This window comes from Teleopsis dalmanni, chromosome 2 (assembly GCF_002237135.1).
Source record: "Teleopsis dalmanni isolate 2A chromosome 2, ASM223713v2, whole genome shotgun sequence".
In the NCBI taxonomy this organism is placed as follows: Eukaryota; Metazoa; Arthropoda; class Insecta; order Diptera; family Diopsidae; genus Teleopsis; species Teleopsis dalmanni.
Window position 1 is genome coordinate 130,878,930 of NC_051847.1, and position 9,067 is coordinate 130,887,996.

Genomic DNA, 9,067 nt, shown 5'->3' on the forward strand with positions numbered 1-9,067 from the left:
TTTTACGACAACCGTTTGCCACAAAATGTTGGCCAATTCATATGCCTTCTACTTTAAAACAATACAAAATATGGAATTGTTTATAAGCAGCAATCTTAGCGAATGCATTCGGTGTTGTGGGTTTGTAGGTATTTTCATATCTTTGAGCCAAGATTTTTTGTTTAGCACTAAAATAGCATTTAATGTGTGCCTAGTATAAAGATACAAGTACGAGCACAACTATTCGTTTGCATATCAGAACTAAAATGGAAAAGTCGGTCAAAAGTGATTCATTTAGTTCGAAGGTGTCAAAGAGTTCAGAGTATTACGACTGTACAATACGTACAATATATACATATACATATATATTAGACATATAAATATTGGTATATAATTCCATATAAAATACTGGTTTACTAGTTATAGTATTTAACCAAACATTTGTGGTAATTGTAGATAATTGTTTTTATTATTTTATATGATTTTCAATTGCGGTAAACAACATATTTTCAAAAAATCTTGACCATGAGTTAAGAATGGTCTTTAATAAATTTATGTACACATATGTGTACATACATACATACACATATTAAAAGAACAAAAAGTATTAAGATTTTTTATTAAAATAGGCAAATAGTTATTAAATGGCTTTTCAAACCTATTATCGTTTTTACTTTCTATTTCAATTCTTTAATTTTGTAGAACTATTTATTAATTAAAAAGTAATTAATTTTATCCTTATAAGAAATTACTTAGAAGGTTTCATAGAAGTATGTAACAGAAGAATTATACTATAAAAAATAAAATAATCAAGAAAATTTATTGCTGACACTCCTTCAAAAATAGTTTAGATGAAGTTAGATTGTTTGCATGTGTTCATCATGTACTTTTTTGAAAAGTATTCTACAGATACAAATTGCATTTAATATAATGTATTTTTATAGAGAATCCCTTATTTCTTTTTTTATTCTCCTTGATTTTTAAAACATCCTTTATTGGATATGAGAGTGCTACTATCCTAATTATGTTAACATACTTATGCTATGTTCAGACAGCCAAAATTCTATAATTTCGTAAAAATTAAATTAAGTTTATTTTGAAATTGTTCATACTGCACTAAATTAAGGAAATTACATGTTTTTTGTTTACAAATCGAATGTTAAAAATTACATGCTCCAAACCCCATTTGTACCTGTATCTGGGAAATTTTTAAAGTTAATTATTATAACTATAAAGGATAACATTTAATAGTATTATAAGCTTTAGTGGATTTAAGGCAATTTTACTTAATTTCGTTTTAACCTTAACACTGAATTTAGTATGAAAAAAACAACTTAATTTCACTGAAACGAAGATGAAATCAAGATTTTTGTGAAATTAAGGTGAGTCTGAACATAGTTTAAGGCAATTTTACTTAATTTCGTTCTAACCTTAAGACTAAATTTTGTGTGGAAAATAGAAATTAATTTCACCGAAACAAAGTTGAAAGATGATATTTATTTTTATTTATTTCTGTATATATAAAATCTTTCAATTATCAATATCAGAGAGTTTTCCTTCAATGTCCTATGGGTAGGATTGATGATTATTTAGAAAAAAGTATAAAATATATGAAATATATGTGGAATATATATACATTGTGACCGAAAAGCTTTCGGAAATTCTCATTTAAAATTCGCGCGCTGTATATTTTTCGATATTTTAAGTTTATGTAGTTTGGAGCTCACTGTTTCTTAATTACTTATGCCAAAAATGAGCGCGATCTTGTGACAGTTCGTTTACGGCAGCTGTTGAAACCAGTTCACCTCAGTAGTGCGTTGCGAAAAAAACAATGGAAAAAAATATTGAACAAAGAGTTTGCATCAAATTTTGTTTTTCGAACGAAATTTCGTGTGCAGAATCGTTGCGAATGCTACAAAAGGCTTATGGGGAATCAGTTTTATCGAAAACTCAAGTTTATGAGTGGTACAAAGCCTTTCAGGACTGTCGTACGACCGTCGAAGACATGCCGCGTTCTGGACGACCTTCGACCTCTACCACCGACGAAAACATTGAAAAGGCAAAGGAAATCGTGTTCAAAAATCCTCATGTGAGTGTTAGAGAGATAGCACGAGAGCTAGGCATCGGTCGTGAGATGGCTCGTTTGATTTTGGTGGACAATTTGTGTATGCGACGTGTCAACGCCCGGCTTGTTCCGATTCACCTCAATTTGTTCAACATTATCAACGATTTTAAGGCCAAACATTCAATAAATACCATCGAACAGCCACCGTATTCACCTGATCTTGCACCGTGTGACTTTTTCCTGTTTCCCAACCTCAAATTACCACTCAGAGGAACGCGTTTTGAATCCATAGAAGACGTAAAACAGAATTCGCAGAGGGAACTCAAAGCCATACCGGAAAGCGCCTATAAAATGTTTGATGATTGAAGAAACGTTGCATTTGTGTATCGCTTCTAATGGAGCATATTTGAGGAGATAAAATTAATATGATGAGATTAAGAATTTTGCGTTTATTTATTATTTTCCGAAAACCTTTCGGTCACAATGTATATAAACAGACAAAAAAGTGTATTAAAAAGGAACATATATAAAAACTGATGTTGCCAATATTAATAATATTTAATAATACGGTAAAAATACTATTTACTTATTATAATGAATCGAAATTTCATTATTTTAGAATAAATTTTCAATAAATACGTTCTAAATTTCAAATTTTAATAAATCTAATGGTACATTTAGCCTATTCCAATTGTACTCAACTCACACAGCAATATGTACCATTTTTCATACAAAATTCATACAAATGCATCTAAATGTATGTTAAAGGACTCGGTTATTTAAAGTGTAAAAATGGTATAATATTATGATTTGACTGTAATAACAATATTTAAAATTATTGTTATAACAAAAAAAAAATAAGAAAATCACCCGTAACGTGATATATATAAACATTTAATCAAATATATTAAATTTATTGCGGCTATAAATCATATTATCATAACTATATAAAATTAAGAAAACAAATAAAATACTATATATTAATGACTATGAATTTGCAACGCCTTGATAAAATTAAAAATAAATATATGAAAATAAATAGTTTATATCTATCACTATATATCATATTTAGTATTAATTACATAGTTAAATTTTAGATTAAGTAGCCAATTTTGTACAACATTTGTCTTAAATTAAACTATTTAAACCACTGACAGGTAATTACATGTACTAATCTAAAATTTTTAACTCTTCTAAAACTCTTTAATGGTCTACAAAAACTACATATTTATTTTTTTTAATAGTTTTTTGAATTATACTATAATTACTCGTATTTGTATAAAATAATAAATTAGAAACATTTTAAATGAAATTATATTCATATAACATTGTTTTGACACACCTGTAGTTTAGAGTAATTATTATGAATAAGTTTAAGGCTTAATAAGTAGGTTGCTTCTACCTAAGTCGTCTCAAAGTCTACCGATTAACAGAAACTAAATGAATCAAAATGTGTCATCATTATTTTTAAACATTTTCTATTATAAAAATATGTATTATTTAAAACGTGGGTAAAGACAACAAAGAACATTATAAACTTTATATAAGCATTTCAAAGAATTTAATAACATTTATGTTTAATATAGAATTGCCGCTGCGCTTTTGTGTACTTGAAACGCGATACAACTAGGGACAAATACGTTTTTATAAGAAGAGCAAGTTTGTTGCTTAAGTCTTTAGTTACAAAAAACAAGTCTTTAAATTTTTATTGTTTTATTGTTTGAATTTCTTACTTCTAAAGTAAATTTATATGCCAAATCTTAATAATATTAAGCAGATTAAGCAACTGTGAAAGACAAACTGCAACTGAGCTAAACAAGTCACGTTTTAAACATCAAAAATTCGAGTAAGTCTCATATTGAGCTCGTCTTTGAATGGCGTTTGAGTTTTAATTTATTTTTAAAAAAATATTTATTTGACATTTGATTAAATTTTTAAGAGTAATTGTTTTTTTTATAAAAAAAAACAATAATACATTTGAAAATTTTGTAATTAATTGAAATTCTAAAGAGCAGTGCAGGACGTAGATTCAGTCAGTCATTATTGGAATACTTTGGGTTACAATAACACTAACTTTTATTTTAAATGAAATTTCAGTTTTTAGGGTTGCCTGAAGATGCCTACGACTATAGTAAAATATCGGTAACAATAAAATACATTATTTCAAACTAATTTAAAAAGTTTTGTATCATTTAATATCCATCAATTAGCACGTACAAAAATATATAACTATATATATTTAGATCATATAGTGCAAAAGTAATTTCTACATTCTGGTCTATCAATTGTTGCATTCTGTCGAAACTCTATATTTCAAACATGTAGTTCCGGGTCTACAGGTTACTTAAAGCCTTAATTTTAGAGACATTTCCACAATGTTTGAGTGATCCAACGGTTCGCATGCGTTTATACTAAGAAATGGATTAATAGACAACCAGATTATTATATTTTTAACACAAGCGTTCCAATTTTGTCATATAATTTATATCTTTTTGAGGTAAACTAAAAGTAAAAACAAAACTTTGTAAAATTTGCTTTTATGTAAAGAATGAAGAAAAATGTAATACTTAGAAAATCTCAAATTTTGTTATGGCACAATGATTAAATATTTTATTTTTAATTCAATAATGGCGCTTGCTTAATTGTTTCAACAACATACGCTGCTGATGCTGAAACACTTGGCTTCTACTAATCCGGATTGGTGACATATACTGGGGCGTAAATATTTTTGACACTTGAATTGGCATTTGATAAATTTATAACGTCTGCGGTAAAGGTATCACAAATTGTATTAAAGAAAACCCCTAATCGTACACAAATAAAACTTTACTTTGCATATAAATCAAGATACAAAATCAATCTGCCCCACAGGTAAGTCGGATAAGTCGGGTAATTCAAGCAACTTGTTCGCATGCAACATTTACAAAAAGTTTAGCTTTTCTGATGTCTATAAAATGTCAGGAATGATTTAAATACTTGGGTTTGTTTGTTGTTTGCTTTTGTTTTGTAATTAATTCATTCAGCGTATAAACAATGGAACATTCAATATGTTTACTGTTGCATGCAAATTGGATATAGAAACTGTCAATACGATCATGCCGAGTTGACTGAGCATGACTCAATTTCCTAAAAAAAATAAATGCAGTAAAGACAAAAACTGGAGTGGGTGTGCAATTGCACGTTGCATAAAATTTGGTTTATATTTTTTCAATTTATTAAAAAATTTTCAGATGTTTTTGTATTTTTCTTTTTAGTAGTATGAAAGCATATAATACGCATACCATATCGAAAATATCTTTTTATTATTGAGCTATGCAAACATTAAAGTTAATGAATGAAAATGCCACACATTCATTATTTTTCGATCATTTTTCGAACAAATATTTATATAAGATAATTTTTTTGTTTCAGAGTTTTTAGTGTTTTTTGTATATTAGTCATAAAACACGTGCATTTATAAGTGTACATACATTTATATATTTTTTTATTTCTTAAAAAATATATACAACAAAAGTTTAAGTCGTTTGCTGCCCTACTCATTGTCAGTTGAAGTTGACAAATATATAGGATTAAAATAATTAATAAACATGTGGGATAAATATATAAATCAAATATTTTGTAATGATAATGATATTAAAGAAAAATAAAGAAATGTATATAGCTCTATTGATAGAAATTATAATACATTATTATTATTATATTAGTTTATAAGATCTATAATAGTTTTCTTTGCAATACACGTAAACTACTTACACTATATGTAGATCTTAATGATATTCGTCTTTTATTCTAATTTATAAAAATTCGTTCATTTAAAAATAGTTAAAGTCTCCACAAACTAATGTTATAATTAGTTTAAATTAATCTTATTACTATTACTGTAATGAATAAATTAGAAATTTCTTGTCCCATGACAACAAATCTATTTTGAGTAGAAAAGGATGGTAATTGTGGGAAAATTTTAAAAAATAATTGTTTAATCCAGTAAGTTCTTGCGCTGACCATAGATATGTTTCAGATATTGACACTATAAAATTAATAAATAAATGAAATCAATAAATTAATAAAATAATGAATTAATAAAATTAATAAACCAAAAATAATAAATAAATAAATATTAAGTTAGGGTATTTACAGACTATATGCGAGTACAATTTAATCGTGAAATCAAAACTTAAAACAATGGAAAATGTAGTTGACATGAAACCTTTTTACAGTTTACAGGACGTAACATATACTATTGTTATTGTACCTCAGAAAGTAATACAGTATTATAATATAAAGGATATATATAAAATTTCTACAATCTATGATTATAGTAGTAATCCCAAGTTGATTCTTAGCTGCAGAAATCCCACATCTGAATGGCAACAAGTGCGAACAAAATAATACCCGTTTAGGAAAGATTTGATGGCAATCACTTGTAAACTTTGAAAGATAAGCTCAAACTACTATTACAAGATCCTTTCCATCGGATATTCCCTTATCACACGATAATAAATTTTATGCAAAGTCCAAGTGTTTAATAGAATTTTAAAAACTTTTCACTAGATTTTAATTCTAATTCGAAGAACTTAATTGATTTAAATTTAGATTAATCATTGGTCTCTGCATCAGAAGCGTTCTTGTTAACTAGACCCTTTCAAACTTGATCGCTGACACCAGCAAGTTCTTTCAAATGGAAAATCAAACTTTCATTTCGTTTTATTTATCATTTCCTGAAATAATCAGGAAATGGATCTAGATGGAAGTAATCTGACTTTCATTTAACTGATAAAGATCCATACTTTATCGATTATGAGCGAACGAAGGAAGATTGTTAAACATCATTAACACTTTTTTAAGATTGTCAAGTTATTATTTACTAATAAACAAAATCTATATATCTAATAAAATGAAAATTATATAAAAGTATTCATTCAACGAATCTATGATCAATAAAATCAAAATAATATTAGCTATAAGTATATAATGTTCTATCATAGTTATTTACAAGTACTAATAAAGAAAATTTATATGTTTCATTTACTTATATATCTAGAAATTGTTTTTCATTGTTTCATTGTTTCAGTCAATTCATTTTTATGACTAATTTAAGAATTGCCTTATTTTTAGTGTAATTATAAATTATTTTAATTGAAGTGCCTTACTTCGTAGGTGTATTTCAACAATTAAGCATATTTAATTATTAATATACAATAATATTATATTTAAATTTGCGTATTAAAACGCACAACGCATTGCTTAAATGTATTAACCCCACTTCATTCAAGATTTAAATTGATAAAATAATCTTAAAAAAAATTAAGTTTGTATTTGACGCCAATTCAGATTAATACGCAAATTTTTATGAAAGTTTAAGATTCAAAAATAAATTTAAAGTAGATGTAGGTGTTTTTAATAATTGTACTTTTCAGTTGAATTATTACATTACTTTAGGTTAGAATTTTATTAGTGTAAACGTTGCTGATTCAATTATTAATCAAATGCCATTTTTATTTTTTCAATCACGTTTATAATTTAAAAATGATCAAATCTGAATATTGACACTATTTATTATAGATATTTTCCAGTATTGGCTGCTATATGTAAGTAATTTTTTCTACGAAATATATTTTATTGTTATAGTTATTTAATTCTATATATTTATATATTATATTATTATAATAGTAATTTAATTTATTATTTAATTTTAATTATTTAATAGTTTATTTAAAACAACTTGTATCTTGAATTGCAGATTAACAGTTTGGAAGTCACTGTTTACTATTTTTGTCGCTTGCCTGCTGATAAGTAAACATTTATGTTGCATACTTTGCGGTTTGTATTTTATAAACTTGTTTAGCATATATTTTAGCTTATTTTAATTTATTAAAACCACATATCAATATTAACTCACCTTATCATTGGTCTCTTCGAGTTCTAGAATACGAAATTCTAGAAGTTCATTCTGTTCACGTAACTCATTTGTTTCAGTTTGCAGTTGATATTCTTGTTCTTCCAGTAATTTAATGCGTTCCATGAGCTGTTTCACTCTTGGACTGTTATTGGCCTAAAATTAATAATATAAAATTTTTGAATCATTTCTAAAAAGTTGATGGCGAAAATAGGTTTAAAAAATCCACAATATAGCTTAAAGAACTAAATAAATGTTATTATAGGTGAAATAATAATGAACTAATAGAACATTAACTTGAAAACTGATAAAACAATTAGTAAGTATATACATAAATTAGCTAAATCAGTAAATAAATGTAAAAACCATCTTTAAGCAAGCAGAGATTGGAATATGTTGGTAATATAATAATACGGCAAATGACGAATTAAATAATAAAATTTTCATCAGTATTCAATCATAGCAGAGCCGGATGACCATTAAGAAAATTGCCTGATGGAGGGAACAGTGCCTTATCAAGAATAAGAACATGTAATTGAAAAAGAGTTAATGATTAGTAAGAATAAGAGGCTATCGTGGGATAGACTTGGGTTTTTTAAAGACTATTTAACATACGATAGTGCAAACAATATTTAAATAATAAATATAAAAATGTGCAACATGAGTGAATTGCAACAACAAAATTTTGTATTTAATTAATTTAATTTTTTGTTTTCTTTTGTAATATAATTTATTGCGACGAAAAAGGTGATTTACATTTAATCTATTTTGTACATATTTTGAAATGGCTTTGATATATAAAAAAATCGGAACTATAAAAATTATTTAATGAGAATATAAATTTTTTGGAAAATTATAAGAAACGAAATACTTTTGAAATTTTGACAATTGTGGAACTTTTTTACTATATGAATTCAGTTTTCCTAAATACAATTTAAATTCGATAATATTATAAGTATTGAAAGTGTTATCCTAAAATTACGAAAATAAAAAGAACTTCAATTTATAGGCCATTTGTAGTACAATTACAATTATACAAAAAAAACCAATTAGCCCGTTAATTATCATTAAAAAAACACCCACAAACAGATGAAATAAAATTAGGACCAATCTCTTGTTATCGTTTT

The 9,067-nt window shown here is 26.2% G+C and overlaps 1 long non-coding RNA gene across 1 annotated transcript; it reads left to right on the plus strand.

Annotated features, from left to right (window-relative positions):
* Window positions 1–8,151: 8,151 nt before the first annotated feature.
* Window positions 8,152–8,503, plus strand: LOC119685315. The gene is made up of 3 exons (XR_005252794.1): window positions 8,152–8,259; window positions 8,317–8,339; window positions 8,391–8,503. It is a non-coding gene; the product is annotated as an uncharacterized LOC119685315 (long non-coding RNA).
* Window positions 8,504–9,067: the final 564 nt, after the last annotated feature.